The sequence below is a fragment of the Pongo pygmaeus genome, chromosome 6, assembly GCF_028885625.2.
Source record: "Pongo pygmaeus isolate AG05252 chromosome 6, NHGRI_mPonPyg2-v2.0_pri, whole genome shotgun sequence".
NCBI classification, from domain to species: Eukaryota; Metazoa; Chordata; class Mammalia; order Primates; family Hominidae; genus Pongo; species Pongo pygmaeus.
In genome coordinates this window covers 41350153-41360322 of record NC_072379.2, presented here as the reverse complement: position 1 = coordinate 41360322, position 10170 = coordinate 41350153, and positions in this window count along the sequence as shown.

Here is a 10170-nt window from a genome sequence, read left to right as displayed (position 1 = left end):
GGCAGCATCCGTGGACATGTTGTTGTCCTTACCTGCCCTGGCCTTTGGGGTTTGCTCTCTCCTCCCCTGCCCTGTCTCTCCCTGTTCCTTCCTTGCCTGAGGCTCGGGTGAGGCCTGCCCAGCCCACCTGTCCATGCCATGCTGCCAGCCCTCATCCTGCACTCAGGGCTGAGGATGTCTGAAAGCTGGATGCTCCCCAGCCCTGCCTGGAGTGAGGTCAGCCTTCTGCCTCAGCTCCCAGGGCTCTGTGGCCATCTCCCATGCCCCTCTCCCCTTCCCTGCTGGGATTAGGGGCACCATGGTCCCCTCCTTCCCTGGACTAGCCTGTCCCCTCTTCACCTGTCCCCTTTTGCAGGAAAGGCAAGGCATTACAAACCCTTATCTTTTGATATTTAAAGGAGTCTAGATCTTGCTACTCAAATGCTTGTTTCTCTCAATACTAGAAAAGCAGAAGCCTGAACGTCCTCCATATGCTCTGTGTTTGCCTGGGTCAGCGAGGGTGGAAATCCTTAGGCGTTCTCTGGGAGGACAGGTCATGGGTAACAGGAGTGATCGGAAATAATCGCATCAATCAATATAGCAAAAGAGTATATTATCTTTATGCATAGAGCTGTATGTGCCAGATTCTGACTTATTTCAAGCTCTAAGGCTTTACTGAGAACTACTTTCAAGAGGAGAACAAAAACTATAAATCATTTTCAGGCTATTTATCCATGACAAGTCTTATCAATCCCCAAATTTGGAAGTTAAAATAGTGGCATAATGAGAACAACTCCATGTCAAAAGGACTTCCTACTTGTGGTTGTTCTGATATGAACCGTCCTGCCTCAGTGGATAGGGGAGTGGAGGCTGTCATGGAGCTTGGGGAGGGTGTGCGTGGAGAAGGGCCTGCTCCGTGGGGTGGGGAGTCCTAAAGAGCCCACCTCACAGTGTGAGCGGCCCAGTGCCGCATGCCCCTGACACTGGCTGGCATGCCTTAGGGAGCGCTTCCTTGGTGAAGGAAGCAGCATGTTGATTTACATTCCAGGTCAGACCATGTCCCATCTTTCCCACCATTAGGAACACTAACGAACGAGTGTGGCCGTCCACACCTGTTTGAGAGGTGCTTCTGGGCCTCCCTCTACTCATTCCGTGGTTCCACTCCGCAGCAGAGCCACCCAGAGCCTTCATGGGCGTGGGGAGATTTGAAAAGAAATCGGCCATGTTTATCTGAGCTCAAGAAAAATAACCCAAACCTTTTTCTGAAATATGCTTTTATCCTCCCAGTTCTATGTCTGTCATAAAGACACAACAGACAATCAGCACATGTAACTCTTCGGGAATGGGAACCAATATGTTGTCTGAGAGGGTTTTCTTTCCTGCTTGAAGATTCTAGCATGTAGTGTTTTTGTCCTTGGGAGCTTTGTATTTAAGGTTGGATGAGCTGAGGCAATTTTTCTGGAGAGCAGATTATATTTTCTATTAGTCCAGGCTGGTTTCGAGGATGAGGTGAGTGAGAGGGTTGTCCAGGCCCTGCTGCATTCCGAGGGCAGTTCAGGGACTTGTACAGTAGGGTTGTGTGGTATCCCTGGTGGTCCAGACTGTCCTGGCTAGGCTGGCAGAGGTGGAGCCGTCTCATTGCCACAGATGCCCACAGCTAGATGCCTGGTTCATGCTTGCTATTGGACCCTGTGCCTGGTCAGTCAGCTCATGCACTAGGTCCCCCTGTGGCTGAGGCTTTGCTAAGCAAAATCATTCTGTGTTGTCTTAGGGACTTCTGAGCTGGTCTCAGTGGGGAACTTGTATGTCCTTACTAAATTGAGCCCACCGAACTCCTGAAACACCTCTCAAATTTGTTCCAGAAGAAGAAAGAAAAAATGGAGTAAGGGCAACATTTGAAGAGATAATAACTGAGAAATTTCCAGAATGTATGAAAGATGGCTTCCCATAGACTCAAGAGACCAGTAAATTCCAAGTAGAAGAACTGAAAATGGAACCCAGCTTGCGGAACCCATGGCTCAGAAGGTGGGGTCCAGGCCCACCCGCTCCACAGCCCGGCGTGCTGAGTCTGAGACACATGTGGAGCTCCCGGCAGTGATGCTAGGGTACAGTCTGCAGCTTGGAGGGTGACACATTTGGGGTAGCTGGCATTCAGAGGGCTACTGAGATGTGGCAGGGGTGAGGTTCCCTGTGGAGGCACAGATGAGAGTGAGGTGGGCGTGGGATCAAGCCCTGTAGGGTTCTGGCATTTAAAGGTAGAAGAGAGGAGGACGGGGTGGCAGGTGGAGGAGGCCCAGGGGGGATGGATCCCTGGAACCCAGAGCAGTTCCAGCTGCTGAAGCAGCAACAGCATCTGCTTCTGCCCAGAGGCCAGCTAAGGTGAGGCTGAAGACGTCTATTGAATTCAGCAACACTGAGGTCCCTTTTGGCAATGCCATTTCTTACAGACATAACAACTCTAAGTGATCCCCTTTCTTTTGGAGATTTATTATAGCATTTGTTATTTTATTTGCAGTTTTTTCTCTATTATGCCTGGGAGCAGTTATTAAAGTGCAGCTCTTCAGAAAAGGCTGAGAATCAGCCTACATTAGCATTTCTGTAAAATCGCCCTCTCTGAGGCTTATGAGGCTTATACTGGAGACCAGGGAGACCACGAGGGCTGTTCGACCCTGGCTGCCCTTCTTTGCACCTGTGAGTCATGGCACAGTGAGGCCCTGAGGGCATGAGGCACAGGGTCTGTGGGGGAAGTGGGACACACTGGGTCCACTGTCCACTCTGCTATTTGGTGACTGGGTTGAGCTGGGCTGCAATGTGAGTAAAAATAATTTTCTCTCTAGACTACCCCAATCTGTAGGGCATGATTCTCCAGGGATTTCCACTGAAAACCTGTCTCTGTGTTCTCAACACAGAGAAATTGAAAACATTATTTCTTCCCATTTTAAAGGTCTTAAGCTTTTCTTATTAATGTTCCGTCCCCCATAGCCTCAGAATGTGGGGAGAGACTGACTGTGTTTAATGGTCCTGAAATCTACAGTTTGTCAACCATTGGGCACTGCTTTTTCTGCCTTAAATAGCAGCCCCTCCTGGCCTGTTGGTCCGGAGCCATGCTCAGGTCACCACACGCCCTCAAGCCTGCATGCTCATCAGCACTTCCTCCAGGGCTTCAACACCTGCCTTTTGTTCTTACAGCCCTTCGGGTCTGTCTCCTTGGCACCTGCAGCTAGGAGAAACCCTGTCCATCTTAGAGACTTTCCTTAGCTCTTTAGCCCCAGCCTGTGCAGCCTCGTGGCCTCAGCATGCAGCGTATTTCCAGGGTAAGCAGCCCCTGCGCTCTGCAGCCCCGTATGCAGTGCTGCACTTGTCATCATGTGACCTCCAAAAGCTCTGCGCTGGTTCTGCCCCCAGCAGCAGACTCTGCCTGGGGAAAGGCAGCCACCCCTTACCTCTGGGACTTCCTGATTTTACCCAGAGAGTTTGCTGCCTTCATAGCTCATGGATGCCCCTAAGTCAGTGATGACTGTAATTTGCTCTGTTGCTCCAGCTGCTCTCAGTGGAAGCATTTCTGCCAATAACTGCTCCTTCCTAACAGGAATTGGAGGTCCATGCCTCTTTTTTTTTTTTTTTTCAGAGAGCTACTGAGATGTGGCCAGACCCTTTCCCTTAAAGAAGTTAGGTCTGGGTCAATGCATTTACCACACATACTTTAATTATAAACCCCATACCTACCAATCCCGCAAGGCTAGCTTAATCATCTCCTTTTCACAGCTGCAATAACTGATAAGCAAGTTGATGGGTGCAGGTTTGGCCGTGAGCCCCGCTTTCCACCACGCCACCTCCTGGGAGATAGAGAATGGAGGGGTGTCTCAGTGAGGGACAACACAAATACATGGAACAGACATTTTCATAAACTACTGACCATACTGAAAGCTTTTAGGTCACTTTCTGGTCTTTATGCTACAAGGCCCTTGAAATGTGTCACTTTAATAAGGACAGCAGTCTGATTACATCTATGATTTCCATTGTCCCCTGAAAATTCACAATCGCTTCTGCTTTCCTTATGGGTGTGTAGATAGCACAAAAGCGATTTCTTTCTTTTTTCCTTGCATTAAGTTGAGGATCATTATTCACTAAGAAAAAATGTTTGCTTAATTAATGTCACTAAATTTTTTTTGTAGTCATCTCGATAAAAAAAATGTATCTGTGGGAATGTTTTCTTTTTATTATTGTTGCATTCTGAGATAGCTAATATCACTCTTGTTATTTTGGGTTGGCGAAGGGAAGAAGAATTCCTGGATGTTTATTTGGAAAGGTTGGGGAATGCTGGAGGCAGCTCTTCATGGGCATAAACACATCAACGTTGTCCGGAGAGAGGACAGGATGTGGGGATGGTTGAGTTCCACAGTCAGTTCAGCGAGACTACATTGCCATCTTTTGATTCTCCTTTATATCAACTGACAATGCAAAATTATTTGTTTAAATTGAGCATTGTCACTAAAAACAGTGAGACCCAGGCTTGTATTTGAGTTCAAAATTTGCCACTTTGCAAACCTTTGCTTTGTAGATGCAAACTCTAAATTCATTGTATCAACTATTGATCCCCTATGGCATGAAGATGAAAATGAAAATCTAAGACCGTCCCTTAAGCCATTCTGGTGAATTAAATAGATACTTGCCTGAAGTAAACACAAAATATAATTGTTGCAATGATTGTTATTGTTTTGTTTCATTTAGAGTTTATGTTAACCCTAGTATTTTCCCTGCAACAAAAGGACACACACACACACAGAGAGAGAGAGAGAGAGAGAGAGAGAGAGAGAGAGACAAGAGCAAGGGAGCTGTCCAAAATTTGCAGACCCCTGAAATCTGTCCTTGGCTTCAGTTGGGGGATCTCGGCCCCCTACATTGGTCACCTGCCAGCCCGGAGTAGGGGATGAGGGAATGACTCAGGTCTGCAAAGTGTTGTGGGCAGGACCGTGCCTGGGGTTCAGGCTTCCGTACCATCCAGAGAGCTCTTCCCTGTCAGGCCACTTAGGACCATGACACCTGAGGCAAGAAGTTGGGGTGCAGGGGGACCTGGACAAGGCAACTCAGCCTCTGACGGAGCCCACACTCCCAGGATGAACTCCTCAGCCAGGGAGAAAATGTTGCTTCCTGTTTAGGGCCCCCTGTTTCTATTTTCTACCTCCCAATTTCTGCCACTTTTGTAGGAGGTAATAAACCAAGTCCCCTGAGGCATCCCTCCCTAGAAGCAAACCGAACCATTACAAAGTGATGTTAGAGCAACCAGCTACACACAGGAGGCTAAATTCTTCCCTTCTCTATGAAATAGAATAGCTATGTCCGAAATAGAATAGCTACGTCTGCTTTTGACAGCCTTAGTCAGAACAAGTCCTACCAGTCCCTCCACCTAGGGCCCTGCTTTGAAGTGGCCGCATCCTAAGCCTGTCACTTCAATGTTGTAGCTGGAGCCTTGGGCTAGAGATTTTACACCAGCATCCCCACTAGGAGAAGAGTTACACACTGTTGTCTGGGGGCTTTGACCCATCCTAGAATCGCCCTTGCAATATTAACTCAGTGAATTTATAGGAGAGGCCAAACTTAAGATGAATAAGAATCCAGCCAGTTTTCCCAGACCAAGCTCCCAAATCTCCTGGTGAATGAGTACTGATGAGGTGTGGCTGGACTGGAGGATGAGAGCTTCAGGGACCCTGGAGGGAGTGCATCACGAGCAAGGTGGGAAGGCTGTGGACCCCAAGCTGATAGCTTTCCATGGCTAAGATGGCCCATGCTTCCCTAGCCTCCCGGTGGAGACCAGGTGTATCTCAAGTGTGGAGTGCTTTGGGGACATTGGAGGCTGTTGCTGGGACTCACGTATCTGCTCTCTGCTGGTGTCTCTGCTGTGTTGTTTCCTGAACTGTATCCTTTCTTAAAGTGAATTAAACTTGGTTTGGAGTGAAGGCTCTTCTTTGTCAGGAGTTTGAATGTCAACTCAGGATGATTCTAGGCAGGCGACCACCCTTTGCCTTGTGTCTTTAACTGATCTCTTGCTTGCCATCATTGAGAAACCTCTAACCTTCCAGTCAAAGACCTTCCTATCTCCCCCATCTCATCTGGCTCCTGGCCTGGCCATCTTTCACTTCTGAGGAGGTGGAGGTGCGTATTCTAGAAGCACAGACAGAGTGTGGCCGTCTCAACAGGAACATTTGGAAATGTTTTCTGAGGATTCGTCCTTTTACCTGGACTTTGAAGACAGGGTCACAAGGTGAGAGTGAGAACTGGCTGAGTTATGGGGGTGCTCTGCCCACATGGAAGTGTGCACCCCACTGTGGGAGGTGTCCTCAGGCCATTCTCTGACCAGGGTCCTCCCACTTCAAAGCATTTGGGATGGAAAGTTGCCATGCTGCAGATTTTGAACAAGGCTGGCCTTGATTCAATTAGTCTGTGGAGTAAATAGTATGTGAGTGTGAAATAGTACATTGAATAGGCCCTTTCTTTTTGAGATGGAGTTTCGCTCTTGTTGCCCAGGTTGGAGTGCAATGGTGCGATCTTGGCTCACCGCAAACTCACCTCCTGTTTCAAATGATTCTCCTGCCTCAGCCTCTTGAGTACCTGGGATTACAGGCATGTGCCACCACACTCAGTTAATTTTGTATTTTTAGTAGAGACAGGGTTTCTCCATGTTGGTCAGGCTGGTCTTGAACTCCCAACCTCAGGTGATCCGCCTGCCTCAGCTTCCCAAAGTGTTGGGATTACAGGCATGAGCCACCATGCCCGGCCCTTGAATAGGCACTTTTGACGCTTGTCTCTCCTACATGTTTTCAACAATTTACTTTTGTTTCAGTCAACTTAACCAACAGAGAAAGGTTCTCTAAAGAAAATGATGTTTATTCAGGAATAGGGCATTGTAACGGAATACACATGCCATAATAAACTATGTGTGTATTCAGGGAGGTAAAGGAAGACAAAGGTTTTTAAAGGAAAAATGAGGAAGATTACAGAATTGTTTTGAAATAATTATCCTAGGCTATAAGGATCAATAATAAGGTGACATCAAATCTGAGGCTGGACACACAGTTGCTGGGCAGATGTCACTGCAAAAGTATTTTTTTGTGTATGGTTGTGATGGACTTTGTGCAAGGTTGTGGTTTTTGCAGAGTCTTTTGTGACAGTTTTAACAGATATACAAGCACGAGAACCCTGTCTTCATAGCCTTCTCTGGCCCTATTTGTCATTTTTTTTTTTTTTTAACACAAGTGGCTCCATTTTGATTCTGACACCTTTCACAGTTCTCGTATAGTGGGTGCTCTTTGACTGGCTTGAGAATGGACACTTTCACCCCATGCCTAAATCAACAGTCATGGTTTGATGCCTTGGGTCTTATTTGCAATTGCTACTTCATGGTTCACACCATGGAGCTGTGTAGTGAGGGTGCCATGCCTCTTCTTTTCTCCTCAGTCGTCTCATTAAGTTACTTTCATAAATCATAATTTCTCATTTATCTTCTTTGTTCCTCTGTCAGCACCAAAAGGAAGAGAAAGTGTCACAGGATTTACTGGGTTAACATTTGGTGCTCCTGTGTTCTCATGATTTCCTCTGAGATTAAATCTCTAGCTTACTAAAAAACAAATTGGAGACTTCCTAGTAAAGAGGGTGTAATGAACCCAGTTCTTAGAACCTCCCTCCCTCAATTCCTGATGGAATTATTAAACAGTAGAAACACTAGCAAAATTTCCATTATCAAATAAAGAGGTGTAAACTCATGCCATAGCATTCAAGAATGGTAGCCAAGGAAAGAAACAGAGATTTTCAGACAGCATCTAACTCCTTCACAGCTCCTCAGAGGCCATACGGGAAAGAGAAGCAGTAGCCACACAGTCCTAACAGTTCTCATGTGTGTCTCCGATCACGGGAGAAGTGGACATGGGGAAGTTTCAGGTGTAGGAGCTCTCACCCACTCCTGTGGAGTCTCAATATCTCTGCAAAGGCAGGAAAATTACTAGGTTTTGACGTTTTCTGGGACTGCACACTGAGTTCAGGAAAATGCCCAAACTGATATCCACCATGAAGCTGATACTGCCCTGAGTAACAGAGTGACATTTAGGGCAATTTCACTGAAAAGACAGCGGAACTCAGAAAATCCAATAAAGCCTAACAGAACAAGACAGAAGGGAAGTTTTAGAGCTTATAATATCAAGTGAGTACCAAAAAACAGCACCCTTATATAACTAAAAAGATACACTAGGAACAGACTATATCTGGCTAAAATTTAATCAATTCTTCTAGAGGAAAGGCTTGAAATTACTGAGAACACATAGGTGTTGTAGAGAGATATGAAAGCAATTTGAAAAAACAAAACAGATTTGATAAGCAGACATAGATGATCCAATATAAATAAAATTTAAAATGTATGAACCTGAATTAGAAAACCCAATCAATGAATAGAAAGTGTTTTCAAAGTGTAATAGAAAAAAATTATTGAAATTAAGGTAACTTGAATATAGATTTATATTTAATTTATATTGAAACCTGAATATAGATTTATAGTTGTACATCTTCAATCTATAAGATGAACCTGAATATAAATGTATATGTGAGTGTGAAATAGTACATTGAACAGGCACTTTTGAAACTTGCCTCTTCTATATTTCCAACAATTTACTTTGGGTTCAGTCAACTTAACCAACAGAGAGAGGTTCTCTAAAGAAAATGATGTTTCTTCAGGAATAGGGCATTGCAATGGAATACACATGACTTAACAAACCATGTGTGCATTCAGGGAGGTAAAGGAAGACATAGGTTTTTAAAGGAAAAATGAGGAGGATTACAGAATTGTTTTGAAATAATTATCCTAGGCTACAAGGATCAATAATAAGGTGACACCAGATCTGAATATATATAAATCTATATTCAGGTTCATCTTATAGACTGAAGATGTACAACTAGGAAATACCCTAGAAAAAATTATTAAATGGTTGTATTATTAAGATAACATATTTTTTTAAAAAAATTATTAAACTTTAAGAGAAAAAAAGTATTTAGGTTTTGAGGAAAAAAATGCAATATACGTAGAGAAAAAAATCAGGCTGACCACATATTTCTTAGTAATATTAATAATATTCAATGTGAAAAGACAACTAAGCAAATATCTGGGGCAATTAAACTGCTACCTTTAAATGTTAAACCCAGTAAAATTGTTATTAGCTATAAAAGCAATAGCTATAAAAGTTAATAGCTATAAAAGCAATAGCATTCTTAAAGGTCTCAAGAAATACAGGACCAATGAGTGCTTTCTTAAAAAACAAGTCCTGTGAAGCAAGGCAGTGGACTCCAAGGTGAGTGAAGAGGCAGAAGTGGATGAGCTGGGGCTGTGCTCAGGGCTGGAGGTGAGTGACCAGTGGCCAGGGAAGGAAGGCAGACCCAGGAAGCTTATACCCAGCCAATGTTTCTTTCAAATACTAAGGCCATAGACAGACATTCTCAAGTGAGCAAATCTCAGAGAAGAGATCACCCATGTACCTTTCCTAAAAAAAGGTACCATGAAATCCAGCACACAAGATGAATAAAAATGTAGAAAAGATGAATAAAAATGAATAAAATGAAAAGTAAAAATGAATGAAAGTTGAACAAAAATGTAGATGAATAAGAATATAAAAAGGAACAAAATAACTGGAAGAGTATATTGAATACAGAGAACATAATTCATATGGGACATTTTGGTTATCAAATTGAATACAAATGCCTTAATCTAGGACGAAACATAACATTTTCAAACAATATATAAGTAGGTGGAGATAGGTGGAGTAAGTACTAATTTTCTCATCACTCTTAACTCTTAATGTTTTGTGTATTTAAAACATCTTTTAGAAATCCAGATGATCTCTTCTGATGAATAAACGTTTATTTGAGACTTAGCATTTAATTGTTTCACCCCAGTTTCTTTTAAAGATATATTGCAAGTAAATTCAATTTAAGCATTTTAAAATTAAAGTTAGTATGTTTAGGATGATTCCATCTTAATACAATCTATCTATCTATCTATCTATCTATCTATCTATCTATCTATCTATCATCTATCTATCTATCATCTATCTATCCATCCATCATCTATCATCTATCCGTCTATCTATCTATCTATCTATCTTCTATCTATCTATCATCTGCCGTCTATCTCTATCATTTAACTTCTATCTA